Source organism: Saccopteryx leptura, chromosome 2 (assembly GCF_036850995.1).
Source record: "Saccopteryx leptura isolate mSacLep1 chromosome 2, mSacLep1_pri_phased_curated, whole genome shotgun sequence".
NCBI lineage: Eukaryota > Metazoa > Chordata > Mammalia > Chiroptera > Emballonuridae > Saccopteryx > Saccopteryx leptura.
In genome coordinates this window covers 69,881,030-69,898,504 of record NC_089504.1, presented here as the reverse complement: position 1 = coordinate 69,898,504, position 17,475 = coordinate 69,881,030, and the positions used below count along the sequence as shown (strand labels likewise).

At 33.4% G+C, this 17,475-nt stretch overlaps 1 protein-coding gene across 18 annotated transcripts in view; it reads left to right on the top strand.

The window, feature by feature from the left end:
• PTPRD (protein tyrosine phosphatase receptor type D) overlaps positions 1–17,475 on the top strand; it is a 2,469,774-nt gene that overhangs the window by 613,193 nt on the left and 1,839,106 nt on the right. For all 18 annotated transcript variants that reach the window (XM_066368144.1, XM_066368143.1, XM_066368139.1 and 15 more), the window contains exon 3: positions 17,181–17,245. The gene's annotated coding sequence lies outside the window, so the exon portion shown is untranslated. The remainder of the gene's footprint in view (positions 1–17,180; positions 17,246–17,475) is intronic.

Here is a 17,475-nt window from a genome sequence, read left to right as displayed (position 1 = left end):
AGATAAGTACTCCAGTCAGCAGACCTGGAGTACTGACGACCAGAGGATCCTGCTTGTTGACCAGATGAAACAAAGGTTGCAATAATTTAAGAAGCTGAAGGCAGCTGGACAAAACAAGGAGTACAAAAAAGATGAGCACTGAGGGTGAGGAGAACAGTACAACAAAGCCAAAGGTCAAGAAGGTCGTAGACACTAGCAGTTAGAAAACATGGCGATGAGGCAAACTTCTGTCTCACTAGGAAGTTTTCTTATGCATTTCCTAGTAGTAGCAAGAAATCAATCAATTCAGCAGAGCTAACACACAACCTCGGGGCAGCTAATTATTGTATTAGAAAACTAGGAAATTCACTTGGTTGCAATGGGAACTCTTAGAAATGAGGATTATTTGGCAATCTTGCTGGAAAACACAAAAATAAATGGGATAAGCTATGTAGTGCAAAGTGCCTAATAATTCTGTGCGAGGCTTTTTATCTATATCAGTCCCTTTAGCCATTTTTGCAATAATTTTGAGAAATTGATAGTAATCCTTGATACATGAAACAACTGAATACAGTTAAATGAATTGCTTATGGTCAACCAACTGATCAAGGACTCAGATCAAAATATACAAATTTACAGTGTAGAATAAAACCCAGTTGTCCAGTGTTATCCTACTTTATATTAAAGTGGTGTGCCACAATAAAAATTAAATTTTACTGTTTTCATACTTATGGAATCAAAACAAGATTTTGACAATGATGTAAATGTGGGATCCTCAATAGTGGGAAAAAATTATGAGGGCAGTGTTAAAACAAAAGTTCAGAGATGCTAAATTACAGATGCAAGAAGGATATTTTTTTGGCTGCATTTTATAAAACCCGACTTACTCTGCAGAATTTTATTTTCTCAAACTAATAAAATAGAATTAGTAATATTAATACATACATAACAATCATTGCATGTATAGTAAATATACTTTATGCTAAGTTGTTTTCAGGTATAATTATATTTTATATATGCTTTTTATAGGGACTCTTGTAGGATAGTTGCTCTTATTATCCTCATTTTATTTTATAGAGAAGGAAACTGAGATACAGAAAATTTATGACATTAGCCAAGGAGGGCCACATCTTATTAAAAATTCACACACAAGTGCCACTCCTTTATGTTTGTAATCTTCAGACATTCTAATTTTATGTTCACAAAATATTATATATTAATGTACATGTGTTATAGGTGGCTATATTCAAACTATAAGTGTGCTGTCATGATATTATTCTCCCAAAAATGTAAATGTTCTTTGTTAAATAACATAGCAAATGATGTTTAAAAAGTAAAATGTCCCTGGCAACAAATTATCCATGGTATTTAGTATTGAATAACCAATTTTCATGTATATTTAATAAGGCTATTAACTATAAAATATTATAATTTGTTTTTCATTGAGTGTGCAAAACAGATTATTTTTATTGAATTTATTGAGATGACGTTGGTTCACAAAACCATACAGGATTCAAGGGTGTAACTCAATAAAACCTCATCTGCACACTCACTCAACAGGCACCCATTGCCCAAAGCAAAGTCTCTTTCTGTCTCTTCATATGCGGGAGGAGAGGTGTGAGATGAGTGCAGGTTTTGTATGGTGTTTTTATTTTTAAACAAGGTGGGTGTTTAAATTATCTTGCTTTCAGTGTAGAAACATTTTCTATAATAACAGCATATACTTGTTCATCTTCATTAATTGAGTGGAGAATATTAATTGTTCTCTAAATGTGATCATCCATCATATCTTTTCAGATAAATGGTGCATGTTTGATTGAATATGCTTTTCTGTGGTATAAACCACTGCAGAGTTGCAAGTAAATGATATCTCTATTTAGAGCTACCTTGTTTTCTGAGAAACATTGAAGCAGTCTGTGACAACTTCTGAAACACTTTGACCTTTCTCATTCTAATTTTTAAACTGTCATGTATTTAGAAAAATCAATTTAGGGCACTTTGAAATAGTATTTAGTAGAGGTGTGAAGAGTTTACAATATTGCTTTCAGTTTACAATACCATTTTCTCTAAATGCTGAAACAATTTCGATTGTCGGGTATGTAATTTAACAGTTCCTCAAATTTCTGTGAAGTGTAAAAAACATGTTGAAGAGAAAACATTAAAAATGCAAAGGTATGACTGTTTTAACAAGCAAGCCTAAAAACACTTAAGGATAACTGAAAAACAATTACATAAAACAGAATATAATATAAATATATCACTAATGTATATTCTTAAGCATATTAATCTAAAATCACTAATGAAGCCATCTAAAAAGCTGTTTAATATCTTTGTAATATGTGCAGGTGATGTACTTGTTCATTAGGAAAATACAGCTGCTAGAACATTTTTGTAGAATACATCAAATTAAAGGAGGCTCTTTGTAGCTTAATATATTTTCTATTTTATAAATTATCAATATATTAATATTTAAAAATATTATCTCTTTGAATTTAGACAGTGGACCATTGATAGATTTATATATTTTAATCAAATATTTTCCCCAATATATATTGACTTGTCATATATTACAGAAAATTGAAAGTATAAACCTGAGCTATGATACAGTTGTGTTTCTTAATACAAAATAAAAGGAGCTAGCTTCATTTAGAACTAATTTAATAAAAATAAATATTTCTTATACAACAGCGCAGACTAGTGGCTATATGTTTAAAGCAAATGTTTGCCTTACTCTGTCTATGGGACATGTTATTTGAGGTAGTCATGTGTATATGTTATGAAATCTCACTAAATAAATTATACATTTAAATAGTAATGTATAATTACTATATATAATATAGCTTATTATAATATAATATAGCTTAATATATTATATTATATTATTCAAATGTACTTTATTTATCCTCTTTGCTTTTACTCCAAATTGCCTAGAAATTGTTCTAAAAATATATAGATAAAATTATAGATAAAAAAATATACACATAAATGCTCTAAGATTTCAAGAATATGTAGTTATAAAATTGATATTTTTGTAATCTGTAGTTTTTGTTTTAAGCTTACAATGTAACTAGTCCTCTATAAGCAAGCCTATTTTTATTTAGGATGTTGACATTCATAATACTTGTAGTCCCTTTTTATGAATGCTGATTCACTTATCTCGACTCTCAATTTATATGAATTTATTTGAAAATATGGTAATCATTTAATATTTAAACATTGTTTCTTCAATTATAAGTATTTTGTGAACTATTGAAATGTTATTAAAATTATACTTTTTTATTTTTATAAGTTCTTAATAAAGTTGTCAATAGGAAAATAAAAGAATGCTTCTTGGGCCAAAAAAAAAAAAGAGTAATATATATTTTCAGTACTTTCTTTTATTAATAATAATACGAGTAGAAGAAAAGGATGAGAAAATTATTTTAAATACCTCATGTTAGTCTCTAAATCTTGAATAAATTTACTTTCCCCAAATATGTACTTAGACCTTCCTGAATTAAGTGTACTTACCGCCTGGTATCATAGAGAGACAGGAACCTTCACATTGAGGTATGGAGGAGACTTTGGAAATATCATTATTAGTTAATTGTTACTAAAATAATTTAGACTGATAGCAAAAAGGAGGTAGAATATTGAATCACCCCAAATAATTAGTAGAGTGGATAAGAAGCCTGGGGTAAATTAAAATTGTGTTTATTCCAATAAAGGCATAAAATCTGTCCTAAAATATCTAGAAGATTTACATTATTCTGTGATTTAAAAAAATAATAATTTTAATATGGACTTCAGTCCCAGGTGTATTACTTAGTAGCTCTGCAAACTTTGAGGAAATTTGTTAGTCTCCTTAAGATTTAATTTTCTAATCTATATATTGACTATACTATTAATGATCTAACAGAGTGATGGACAAATGAGATAATATTAATGAACACTTAGAAAAGTAAAATAAGCAAATTGTTTAGTTATTACAATAACTAGATTCTCAGTCTATATCTGTGTTTATTTTGTTTCTTTATTTGTTCATACAACATTTTTTTTAGAGAGACAGGAAGGGCGAAAGAGGAGGAAAGAGAGGGAGATGAGAAGAAAAACTTGTAATTAAACTTGTAATTGCTTCACTTTAGTTGTTTATTGATTGCTTCTCCTACATGCCTTGATGGGGGACTCTAACTGAGCCAGTGAACCCTTGCTCAGGTGACCTTGGATGTCTAGCCAGTGACCTTGAGACAATGTCAACAATCCTGCACTTAAACCTTTGACTCCTCACTCAAACTGGCAACTACGTGGTTTTGACCCAGGTCCGTCAGTGTCCTGGGCTGTCACTCTGTCCATCCACTGTTGGTCATGCTGTTCATTCAATAAGTTTTGGCCCTGGACTGTTGGCTCAGTGGATAGAATATTGGCCTGGTGTAAGAACATCCCAATTTGATCCCCGGTCAGGGCACATAGGAGAAGTGACCATCTGCTTCTCTCCCCATTCCCCCTTTTCTATCTCTTCCTCTCCCACAGCCAGTGGCTTAATTGGTTCCAGTGTTGGCCCTTGGTACTAAAAATAGCTCTGTTAATTCAAACATTGGCCCTAGAGGGTGGTTTCCGGGTGAATTGGTCAGGGCACATGCAGGAGTTTGTCCCGTCTTTCCCCTCCTCTCACTTAAAAAAAATTTTTAACATCACTCTTTAATCTCTTTTTATGGGGAAAAATCATATCTATCAACCAAATGTGATTCTATTTTTATAACTAAAAATGTATAAATGTATTCTCCTTCCATGTAAATTTAGCATAGTTAAAACAGAGACTTCATTGTTATAACTTTTTTTTTTTTTAAATACACTCTTTATTTATTTATTTTTTTTTACAGAGACAGAGAGTGAGTCAGAGAGAGGGATAGACAGGGACAGACAGACAGGAATGGAGAGAGATGAGAAGCATCAATCATTAGTTTTTCCATTGCACGTTGCAACACCTTAGTTGTTCATTGATTGCTTTCTCATATGTGCCTTGACCGTGGGCCTTCTGCAGACCGAGTAACCCCTTGCTTGAGCCAGCGACCTTGGGTCCAAGCTGGTGAGCTTTGCTCAAACCAGATGAGTCTGCACTCAAGCTGGCGACCTCGGGGTCTCGAACCTGGGTCCTTCCGCATCCCAGTCCAATGCTCTATCCACTGCGCCACCTCCTGGTCAGGCTGTTATACCTTTTTTAAAAAATATGAAGGAAATTTAGTAGCATTTATATTTTCTAAAGTTTGATAATAATCCTAGTACATCTCCTTTATTATTCAATCACAAAGTGTTATTTTAAGGAAACACTCTTAGACACTGTTGTCTTATTCCTGTTAAAATATACTCACAAACACTATTATAGGGAGCATATTCATTCCATAGTGTCACAACAGTAGATGGGTGCTGAGTAAGAGAAAAGGTTCCCTACTATCTTACGTGACTTTTCTTATGCATTGACCTCTGTCTCATATTAAAGACTCTCATTGTTTTTTTTTCTTTGTTTGTTTGTTTTTTTAATTCATTTTAGAGGAGAGAGAGAGAAAGGGGGGAGGAGCAGGAAGCATCAACTCCCATATGTGCCTTGACCAGGCAAGCCCAGGGTTTTGTACATATTTGGGGAAAGTAAATTTATTCAAGATTTAGAGACTAACATGAGGTATTTAAAATAATTTTCTCATCCTTTTCTTCTACTCGTATTATTATTAATAAAAGAAAGTACTGAAAATATATATTACTCTTTTTTTTTTTTGGCCCAAGAAGCATTCTTTTATTTTCCTATTGACAACTTTATTAAGAACTTATAAAAATAAAAATGGCGACCTCAGCATTCTACATCAACGCTTTATCCACTGCGCCACCTCAGGTCAGGCTAAAGACTTTCATTGAAGTAAAGATGGAGGCTTAAATATTTGTTTCAAATTTAGATCTGAGTCCTTTTGTTACTAAGTGTAAGAAATATACAGTCATCAAAATAGGAGAGTTAATTTAAGACAGTTATCATAGATTTTGATCAAAATATTTGTTTTGGAACTGCAATCCATTATGCATACTCACTCAATTGAGTATTTACCCTCTAAAAGACAAAGTAGCCTTGGGAAGTCTGCTGATGTGAGTAGATAGAGCCTATGTCCCTTACCTCGATTGTCTCCTCAGAAACCTTACAATTTGTCTTGTCTCTTTATGCCTTGTTGATCTTGAGGTAAGAACCATCTGTTCGTCTTATTTTTGCATCATAACCTGATTTGAATTGCAGATCTAAGGTATGAAACATCTCAGAAAAATGTACATATGCATATGCACTTCACATAAAATTTTACAGACATTTTTAGAAAGCTAACAGAAACCCTGATTTAACCATTGCATTCCATACTAATTCACTGGAAGGAATTCAAATCCCAGCCCCAGTCAGTGGTGGCCAAGCTATGTTTTCTGCAATATTTTCCATGGATAAATGAACACCTTTAAAAAAAGGACTTAATGGTTGAAATATAAACATTACTTTCCTTCCTAAACATAATTTTGATCTCTAAGTGAAGAAAATCCCAAGTGATTTAAATCACTTTGGTTGTGTGAATAGTACCCATTAGTTTTACATATAAATGACAGGTTATTATGCAGAAAGAATCTGATATCCAGCCCTAAGAGAGAAGCAGTAGCAAAATCCTTATTATCTTTAATCCACAACCAGAAAATATTTTATTTTGTTTAATCTTGTGTTTTTAGAGCACTGTGATATCTTAAAGTGATTCCCATCTCCTGCCCTCTCTTGTACAAATGAGAAACTAACTGAAACCTAGAAATAGGAAGGAACTGCGCATACCAGGTAGATACCAAAACAGATGAGAATTAAAATATTATTGGTTCAACTTCCGTGATTTTTCTTCCTGACTTAAACTTTTCAACTGTTCACATTTAATGGGGAGTGAAAGACTTCATCAGAAATTAATTTGTGTTGGGTAGAGCAGTGAGCTCTTGGAAATTTAATGCTTCTTGTTTGCAGTAAAATATTGTGAGTATTTTTTAAGTGCTAGGTGGCAACCTGTTTTTCAGATTTACTTGAATGGGGCTGGGTAGTGAGACGACAGTGCACTCAGAGTCCGAGCCACGGTCAGCAGACCCAGGCAGCCCTCCACCTTCCTGGTCTCAAATTCTCCCTCATCTGAGTTTTCTCTACCGGTTCTCAGTTCTCTGTATTTTACCTTCTACAACAGTTCCTTCATCTATACTTTTGGATTAGTAGTGCTGCTCATAGCCCCTCCTGCTCCTTTTTCGAAGGGTTAACTGCAGGTAAAAGTGCTAAGGCTGGGATTCTAGCCCAGAGCAGGAATGGTAGCATTTAGGGTCTCAGAAAATGGTCTGGATAAGTGGCTTTCTCTTATGCAGCTCTACCTGGCTATTTTAAATTGGCAATCTTTTGTGTTTGAATAAATTATATGTAATTGATTAATCTACTTTCAGGATTAATCTCTGAGTCTTCTGTCTCCCCATGCCTCTTTATACTGATTGTTCAGGACTGCATCAGGCAGAAGTGGGAATAAGCTTTAAATTACAGGTAGAGAGATGACCCCTGTGGCAGCTGAACAGGTGAAAAGGGGGTTAAATTCACTCTTTCTTTTATATGCCTTCAGGGCCTTATTTGCTGGAGTTTAAATCTCTTAGAAAAAGCCGTCAGAAGTTTAAGCATTTTGCTTCTGCTCTGCTTCTGTGTTCCCATGGGGGCAGTGCCCTATTTCTTACCATTACTCATTGTCGTTCTGCTTCTAAATAGCAATACTTCTGAAGAGGATTGTGCAGTACTGCGGATGCCGCTTTAGTTGAGCTGGGAAGACATTCCAGAAATACTGTCACCAAAGATGTGCTTCTAAGAAGGATGTCATTTTGCCATGAGCAGATGAGATCACACATTATATTTAGGAGCTGTAGGGAAGGCAACTGCTAATGGATTACAGTCTGGATCTAAACTTTGTATTTTATTTAAGTTACTTTGTTCTAAGAAACAACAATTCTATTTTTTTTTTTCTTTTCTTGTAGGTGATAAATTTTTTTAAGTGCAATTAATCGTGCAGAAAAAAGTTACAATGTTTGATAAAATTAAACCAGTTAGTGGCATCTTCTTATCAGTGATACTCAGATTGCTGAGATTTTTAAAGCTATGATTCATGCTCATATAGAATCTTTAGTGCTAGAGAGCCTCAAATGTAACAAGACCTTTGGGAAATACTCTGCCCCTTCCTTTCCCATCAATTTTATATAGCATTAAATAATGGGCTGGAAATAGTTGCTCCAGAATAGAATATTTTTATTTTCATAGACCTTTCTTATTTTAGGTCCCTAAAAAGTAGATTATTGAACTACTGAGAAAACTATTTTATTTTGATAAGATCTGAAAATCTGGCTTTTTTAAGCCTGACTTTCCTAGAATTCAATTCTATTGAATTTCACATTTCTATTTATTTTATTTCTGGCACATTTGAAGTTCAACCTGGAAACTTTTCAATGATATAGTGTCAGTATTTCAGTCTTTCGTATAATTTTAAATTGTCAAGAGGATATAATTATATATTTTTAAACCATATCTATCTGTGTGTGGGCATGAAAAAAATAAATCATTTATAATAGTTATTTTTAAAAGCTATTTAGTTTCACTAGTGGCAGAATGTGTTTTTGTTAGTTGTTTAAGTATATTTTTCTTCTGGAGAAAGCATGAGCTTTTTTAATGAAAATACTATATATTTTTACATTCTTGTTTTTCAAAAATATTGAAATGCATTTACTTTAAAAGAATGTTTTTAAATGCATCACTCTCTTTGAAACAGCAAATACAAATTGTGGAAGAAAAACAATCTCACCCACATTACAGTAAATTTGGTTAGCAGGAAGGTGGAGTTTTACAGTAATAGCTTTTAAGCAGATTATCTAATTTTAAAATAGTGCATATTGCACTCTGTGTGAAACTGAGATGCAAGAATACATTTCAATTTGTGTAAATGCCTTTAACAGTGAGGTTTATGAGTGCTCAATTTAATTTTGCATTTAATACCTTTCTGCTAAACCATTTCTCCCTTTTTTATCTTATTTTTTAATCTTATTTTTAAAAGAATCTTTCCTTTCTCAGGAAGAAAATGTTTAAGTCAGCTTAGTATATGGCCACATATTCAGAAAGAAGTTAACGGTGTGAACCCCACAAACAAGGCTGCAGAAACCAATTTGTAGGCTCTGGTTGCTAAGCAGTTTGCTACTGGTTCTCCCAACAGCCCTGGACAGTTGCTAAATTGAGAGGCTCACTAATGCTTATTTGGGAAAAACAACGGTGGGTGAGCAGTGATTGCATCTACATTCAGGGTAGTGGCAATTAGGTTGTAGTGATTTGGCTGCCTGGATAATTGGAATTCTCAGTAGTGGTTTGGACAGAAGCACATCTGTTCCTAGGATTCTCTATTAGATGTATCTAAAGTGTTTTTGAGCAATTGTTGAAAGTATTGGATGGCTATATATTCAAAGCTACAATCTGCGTGTATAAAAACGGTATGTGTATTCCTAATTCAATGACATCAGACTTGCAACAAAATGGGAATAAATTTGAATTCTTTGGTCAGAAACATTCCAACAGTTCGTTTTTTTAAATCAGTTCTTTGTACCAAAAATGGTTGCTCATTGCACTTCTTTCTCTAGTTTGGACTTATTTTTCTAGATAGAATCTTTCCAATAACTGAGGTCACTTGTTGTCATTCACTATTTCTATTCCAATCCTATTCTCAGTTTGAAACAAAGTCAGTCACTCCTAAAAATAATGTATATGCCTTTGTGATTCTGAATCAGTACACATTATCTAAAGGTAATTTAGAGGAATGGCTTCAAAGTTTTGAAGTTATTTTCTTAAATATAAAATAATTCAAATTGAGAAGCTCAAATTTTAAATCACAAATGTCTTATACTCTTGTTCTTCAGGCATATTTTGTTGGTTGTTCACATTTTGTCCTCTCTCTAATTCACATAATGATGCCACAGCAATTTTATCCAATTTGAGAAATTTGTCCTAATTAGAAAGGTGAAGCAGAAAAGGTCTCGAAATTCATGTAGTAAAGTTTACTCAACCCTTTTAACTCCAGACAAGAAAATTGAAACCATAGAAGCTTAATGACTTTCTTTAGGATACATGTAGAAATGACATTTTAACTCAGCAGTTGTAGTTTGTGTTCTTTATGTAAATTAAAGTAAAATATTCTTGAATTCATGATAGCTATATGGCTTACTTGTGTGACTCTCTTCAACTTTTAAATGCCAATTCAATTTAATTTCGGTCTAACATGTACAGATGCTAGAGACTTATGAATGTTAAATTTGGGTAGTAAAAATGCATATAGACTCTTATATATCATAACTTATGAAAATAATTGGCTATAAGAACATGAAAAATTTGCATGTCTTGGACTTTACATGAGATAAAAAGATCATGTCTTTTTTAAAATTTATTTGATGGATGCAAACGAGACCTTTCAGTTGTAAACATATAAATAGAATGGTGCTTTTATTTAATAATTTTTATCGAGTTTTCATTTTAGATTATTGCATTGTATTTGTGAGGATAGATCCTTTTCTCCTTATTCTAGAGAACTAGGCTGTGAAGATGGAAAGAGTTTTGTGCTCATCAAACCCATGCCTGTGTCATTTTATATAAAGCCGATTGAAAACCAATGTTGTATTTAGGTCAACTTGTTTTACACTCACAATTCCGCCCCCCCCCATTTACATAGATTAATTTTAAACAACAGCATAATGCTGTGTTTGGACTCAAGGACAGATTTGAAGTTTATTTTCAGTATAAGAGCTGTTTTAAAGAACCATAATTATTAAAATAATCATGGTGAGAATTGAAGATCTAAATTAAAGTCAGAGACATAGGAATAGAGAGGAGGAAATGGAAACAATAAATACTGTGTAAACAATTTAGAGAACTGAGTGACTATAATTCTTTTAGGCGAATAAAAGAGAAATATAGACTGACTCTAAAGAGTCTGATGTGTGCAACTGGGCAAATGCCTTCCCAGGTGTGACGGTTAACTGGTTCAGCAGTCTGTTCAGATACCAACTCCAGTAAGTTTTACTTGTGTGAATTGAGACAAGTAACTTAACCTTTTGTGTACCAGTTTCTTCATTTTCAAAATAGTAATAATATTAATACCTCCCTTATGTGATTTTTTGAGTATTTAAATAAGATACTACAGGCCCTGGCCAGTTGGCTCAGCGGTAGAGTGTTGGCCTGGTGTGCGGGGGACCCGGGTTCAATTCCCGGCCAGGGCACATAGGAGAGGTGCCCATTTGCTTCTCCACGCCCCCTCCTTCCTCTATGTCTCTCTCTTCCCCTCCCGCAGCCAAGGCTCCATTGGAGCGGGGATGGCCCGGGCGCTGGGGATGGCTCCTTGGCCTCTGCCCCAGGCGCTGGAGTGGCTCTGGTCACGGTGGAGCGACGCCCCGGAGGGGCAGAGCATCACCCCCTGGTGGGCAGAGCTTCGCCCCTGGTGGGCGTGCCGGGTGGATCCCGGTCAGGCGCATGCGGGAGTCTGTTTGACTGTTTCTCCCCGTTTCCAGCTTTAGAAAATAAATAGAAAAAAAAAAAGAAAATTAAATAAGATACTACAAATGTCAGTTTCAGAGTAATTGCTGAATAAATGTTATCAATTACTATTGTTCCCTGAGATAGAGAATGCAGGAGCAGAACATTGGAAGAAAGGTGATTGAACATACTCACAAATTGAATTGGGGATGTCTTTGGGACATTCATATCTAATGTCTATAAGGCTCTGGCCATGTAGCTCCATTTATTAGTGCATCATCCAGACATGTGAGGTTGTGGGTTCATACAAGAATCAACCAATGACAGTATGAATAAGTCAAACAACAAACTGATATTTCTCTCTCTCTCTCTCTCTCTTTCTTTTTTTCTCTCTCTCTAAAGATCAGTAAATTAAAATAAATGTTTAATAGTAAGTGTGATATATACATTTGAGGTGTATACATTTGGGACTTATCAGTAATAACTTATTTTTGAGACTATGATGTTGCATGAAGCCAATGACAGGTAATAGAGAATAAGATGGTCAAATGACAAAGGTGAAGTCTATGAGATGCACATGGTAAATTAATTAAGAAGGAATAACCAGAATGATAGGAACAAAACTAGAGAAAAGCAGTGGCATGGACGTCAGAAGAGAAGTTTTAGATTGTGACAGGAGTCAACAAAACCAAATGCCAATTAAGATAGCTAAAATAACTGAAATTTAAATTTTTGTTGGCAATGTCAATATGGAGATCATTGACAACTCCAGGGACAGCTATGTCAATGTAAGAATCTCTAAGAAAGAATATACTCTGTGATGAGAAGCTTTGGAAGTAGAGTTAGTGAAGGTAAACAACTTTTTTGAGAGGGCATGACTGAGAAGGGAGAATGGAGAAAAGTAATAGCTATCTAGGATATAAAGCTTAGAAGGGTATTGTTTTGTTTGTTTTTCTGCGGTTTGTGGAATCCTGGTCACTTTTCTAAAAAATATATGTGCAGAAGTGCTACTATTTGATATCTAAGTGATCAACTCACATTTTATGGTGCATTATTGTATGATTTGATGCTTAAAGGTAATAAAATTAGCATTCAGTAAGCAAAAGGAACTTGGAATATTTAGCCCCACTAATCAATCAGAAACATCAGTAAATTAAGCATGGTGGGAACATTTTAATCACTATCTGGCTGTCAACAAACTACCATTTGTGTGTTGCAGAAGTCAATAAGAAAAGGATGCAAATAAGCTTGAGAAAGCAGAGGTACTACTAATGTATGCAGTAGTTAGCTCACTCCTCCCCTGGTTCTTATCAAAAGAATCAGCAAACTAATATGTGATTTTGAAATATCTGATAGTGGATGTGTTTGGAAGAGACACATGTGGGTAGCAGTGGGTTGCTGCCAATTGCCAATTTTGAATATCTACCGTGAAGTTCATTTTAGATCTACTGACCATCAAGGCTCTGAAATAGTCATTAGATAAAGTATATTCTACCCTGTGATTTATTTTTATTTTATTTTATTTTATTTTTATTTTTTATTTTTTTGTATTTTTCTGAAGCTGGAAACGGGGAGAGACAGTCAGACAGACACCCGCATGCGCCCGACCGGGATCCACCCGGCACGCCCACCAGGGACGAAGCTCTGCCCACCAGGGGGTGATGCTCTGCCCATCCTGGGTGTCGCTATGTTGCGACCAGAGCCACTCTAGCGCCTGAGGCAGAGGCCACAGAGCCATCCCCAGCGCCCGGGCCATCTTTGCTCCAATGGAGCCTTGGCTGCGGGAGGGGAAGAGAGAGACAGAGAGGAAGGAGAGGGGGAGGGGTGGAGAAGCAGATGGGCGCTTCTCCTGTGTGCCCTGGCCGGGAATCCAACCCGGGACTTCTGCACGCCAGGCCGACACTCTACCACTGAGCTAACCTACCCTGTGATTTAGATGGTCATGCATATCCTCCTACCTTTTAAACATAAACAGATGAGGATATAGGCTTTCTGGTTCTTGGACAATATTTTACAGTTAATTGTCAGAAGCATGCTATCTTTGTACTATTCACTCACTTTTCTTTATCCCTCCCATTTTTTTGGAAGAAGTATATTATTATTATTAATACAGAGGTCATTAATTAAGAGATTCATTAATAAGAAATTCAAGTTGTCAAGTTGGTCAGCATAAGATTTGGAATGGAAGAAATAGACTGTTGCATTGGTCCAGAATTTTCAATTAGATGGCTAAAGAAATTGCAGGAAGGCCAAGGAGATAAAGTTTTGGATAGAGAGTGTATGAAGTGATTGACCTGGGATCAATTTGGATAGGGAATAGAGGTTGAGTAATAAGAGGTTATTGTAAGAAACAGAGAGTAGCACTAATATGTAGAATTAGTGTTTGATTTACCTGTGGACTAAAGCCAATTGTTTGTATAATTACATTTTATGGTCTTTTATGAAAGCATTATATTATACATATCTTTTTATTTTCTGTATCTTTTGTTAAGTAATATAAGTTTAATACCTGTATACAGAACATAGTACATAACTATGTATTATAAATCTCAACAAAATGCTTTTCATAATAAGAAATAATAACTTGTGAATCAACTTCCAGAAAGCTATAGTAAGACTATTTTCATGCATAGTTTTTTATACCATCATTATTAAATATTGCTTTGTTCTCTAAAATATGCATAGTCTAGAGAAATTAGCCATTTTAGGAAAATGTAAAGTTTACAGATCTAAAAATTCAAAATTATTCTCAGTTTTTACAGACGCTGTCTTTGTTAATGGTAATATAAAAATGTTTTAGATGTTCAAAAACAGAGTGTTAAAGTTACAGACCCCATTGTAAAGTATTTTGAATGTTACTCAAAATTAAATTCTACAATTTAAATTTTAGTGTATTATAGAAGATGTTTGGTAATGTTTAATGCTCATGCAAATATCTAGAAAAAAAACTATCATTATTTCTAAACTCCATATATAGATAATCCTATATAACTAGATAATAGGATTATCTAGTTATAGGATATATATGTGTATGTATTTTTTTTTACCTTATTTAAATGAAAGCATTGATTCTAAGACTGCCTGCGATTTACTGGGACAAAAGTGTTAAAAGCAAAATCCATTGGAATTACTACTCGCTTTTTAAATAATGTCAGTTTCACATTTGACAATTTGTAAAATCTTTCTCATTCCATCCTACTGCATTCTCTTCCCCTTTATTGAGTATATGTGATTTGTAGACATGGGCAGCATATTATTGTAGTTAAAACGAAGGGCCCTGAGCAAGATAGCCTATATTTAAATTCCTCTCTATTTTACTGGCTAGGAGGCTATGGGGAAGTAACTCAGATTTTTTAAAATTATTTGCCCAAGTTCTTTATTTAAAAAGAAGGAAAATCAACAGTGATATCTGCCTTATTAGTTTGCATTTATTCATACAAAGAAATGAACAGAATAATGTAAGGCATCTGGCACATCGTTACTATTCAATAAATGTTATTTTGCTTAGGTTCTATGAACCTAAGTTCTTTATAATTGCAGCAGAAGCTTATAGCAATACCTTGGAAAACTTTAACGTTATTCATTAAAGGAGTGTAGAAGAAGTAGTTCTGATGTAGTTTTCTATTAGTCTTAAGCACAAACTGTTTTAGATAGAATAGCAATTCCTTCCTTTCAAAACTAAGGTCATTTCTTGGTTAGCCAATGGACAGTATGATGATCCCCATAGTGTGTAGTACCAAGATTCTCTAATTAACTAAGTAATCAAAACCTATATCTAAGTAGTCAAAATTCTACTAGATTCAGTAGGATTTCTGAACACACACGGAACTGTAGAACTTGATTGCTATTACAATGAAGTAAACCTTTAGTTGAGGAAACAGGACACATATGCAAAGTATATAGGATAAAGAGAATTAACTTATGACCCAGAAGTTCCACTTATGGACATTTATCTGAAGACAACAAAAATACTAACTTGAAAAAATATATGCACCCCTGTTTATGTTTACTGCAACATTATTTCAATAGTCAAGATACAGAAGCAACCTGGATGTTCATTGATAGAAGAATGAATAAAGCAAATGTGGCATGTATATATACAATGGAATACTACTTATTAATAAAAAAGAATGGAGTGTCTCCTATAGAGTATTATACAAGTGAAATAAGTCAGACAGAGAAAGACAAATACCGTATAATCTCACTTACATGTGGAATCTAAAAACCAAAATGAATAAAACATCAGAACAAAACAGAAACAGAATCATAGATACAGAGTACTAATTGGTAATTATCAGAAAGATGGGGTATTATGGGAAGGTCAAAAAAGGTAAAGCGAATTGAGAAATAATAAACGTTAATTAAAAATATATAAATCACAGGGATTTATATATACATATATAATGTACATATTATATATACATATATGATGTACATATAATGTACATTATAGGGAATAAAGTCTATAATATCATAATAATTATGTAAGGTTTAGTTACTAGACATTGTGGTGATCACATTATAAGGTCTATAGATGTTAAATCAGTACGTGTACACATAAAATCAATACAATATTGTATGTCAACTATACTTTAACAATAATAAAAATATGATGGAGAGTGTATTAGTTTTAGAACAAGACCGTGAAATGCAATAGAAATTCATAAGACATTATGCACTCATACCTTAGGCGTATTTAGAGTTTGGTTTGGAAAGAATGAATAATGTTTAATAGGTAGCATGGGGACTTTCTAAGAAGTTCCCTAGGACTATAAAAGCTTGAATGTGTGTGGAAGGGGGCATTTGAATCAGATGTGGGAAATCATAATGAATCATAAGTGCCCACTCCTTGTAGTCAGTAAATGGCAGCAATATTGCAGATTCGTCTTTGGACCTCAGGAGCAAATAAATATTGAACAATGGATGGGACCACTTGATCCTTGTCACCAATTCAATTATGTCATTAAGTGACTGATTTAAAGTGAAATATTTAATTATATATGATTTTTCTTTGAGCTGTACTCATTTACTAAATATTCTCTTACCAATACATTAAAGTTTTGATATACATTGTTTCTTCAGTTATGGCCTTAGATATTTTATGTTTAATATTGGAAGTTGTTGACTGTTGTAGAGTACAGCAGTTGCTTGGATATAGAACAAGGGCCCTACAGATAGTAAGCATAATTTAATAAGCAATGCTTTCTGAATCTATGAGAAAATATATCTAAAAAACGAATAGTATAACATTAGAAAAATGTGAGTAGTTCATTTTTAATGTAACATTATTACTTAAAGTATTTAAATTGCTTAAAGTATTACTTAAAGTAAATTATTACTTAACCAAAAAATGTATTTTTGGTTAATCAACACATTGTCCCATAGCAGGAACTTTTTATATTAAAGAAAAAAATTAAGAATTGTATTTATTCTTTAAATATTTTGAATTATAATACTATTACATGAAGGAATTCATATAAAAAGTCTTGACTGCATTATTTCTTAGCATTAATGAGTCAATTTTATTTATCTATAAAGTATTAATTATTGCTCTCTTTTTAAAATTTTATCAATTGATTTAGATTTGGCATATATAACCAGAAAAACATGTGATTTTAAAATGTTTTCTCATTTTTTTCTCTTTCAGGGAAATCTTGAGGAGTTTGATACTTTTCATCCTTCAGTCATCTTGTGGGGGAAGGCTATACTTTGGTAAGTCTCACTCATTCTAATTGCTCTTTTTAAAGTTCAGTTTAATAAAGTCTATAACTTGATTATAATATGGAATAAGCAGGATTAAAGACATGTTAACATTGCTTTGATAATTAGAGAATGGCTTTTTTTCAAACCAAATTTATATCTTCAGGATTTTTAAAAAATTATAATGCTAATAAAGGTGCAATTAAAATCAATAGATATAAAATTAAAATCATGTGAAGAAT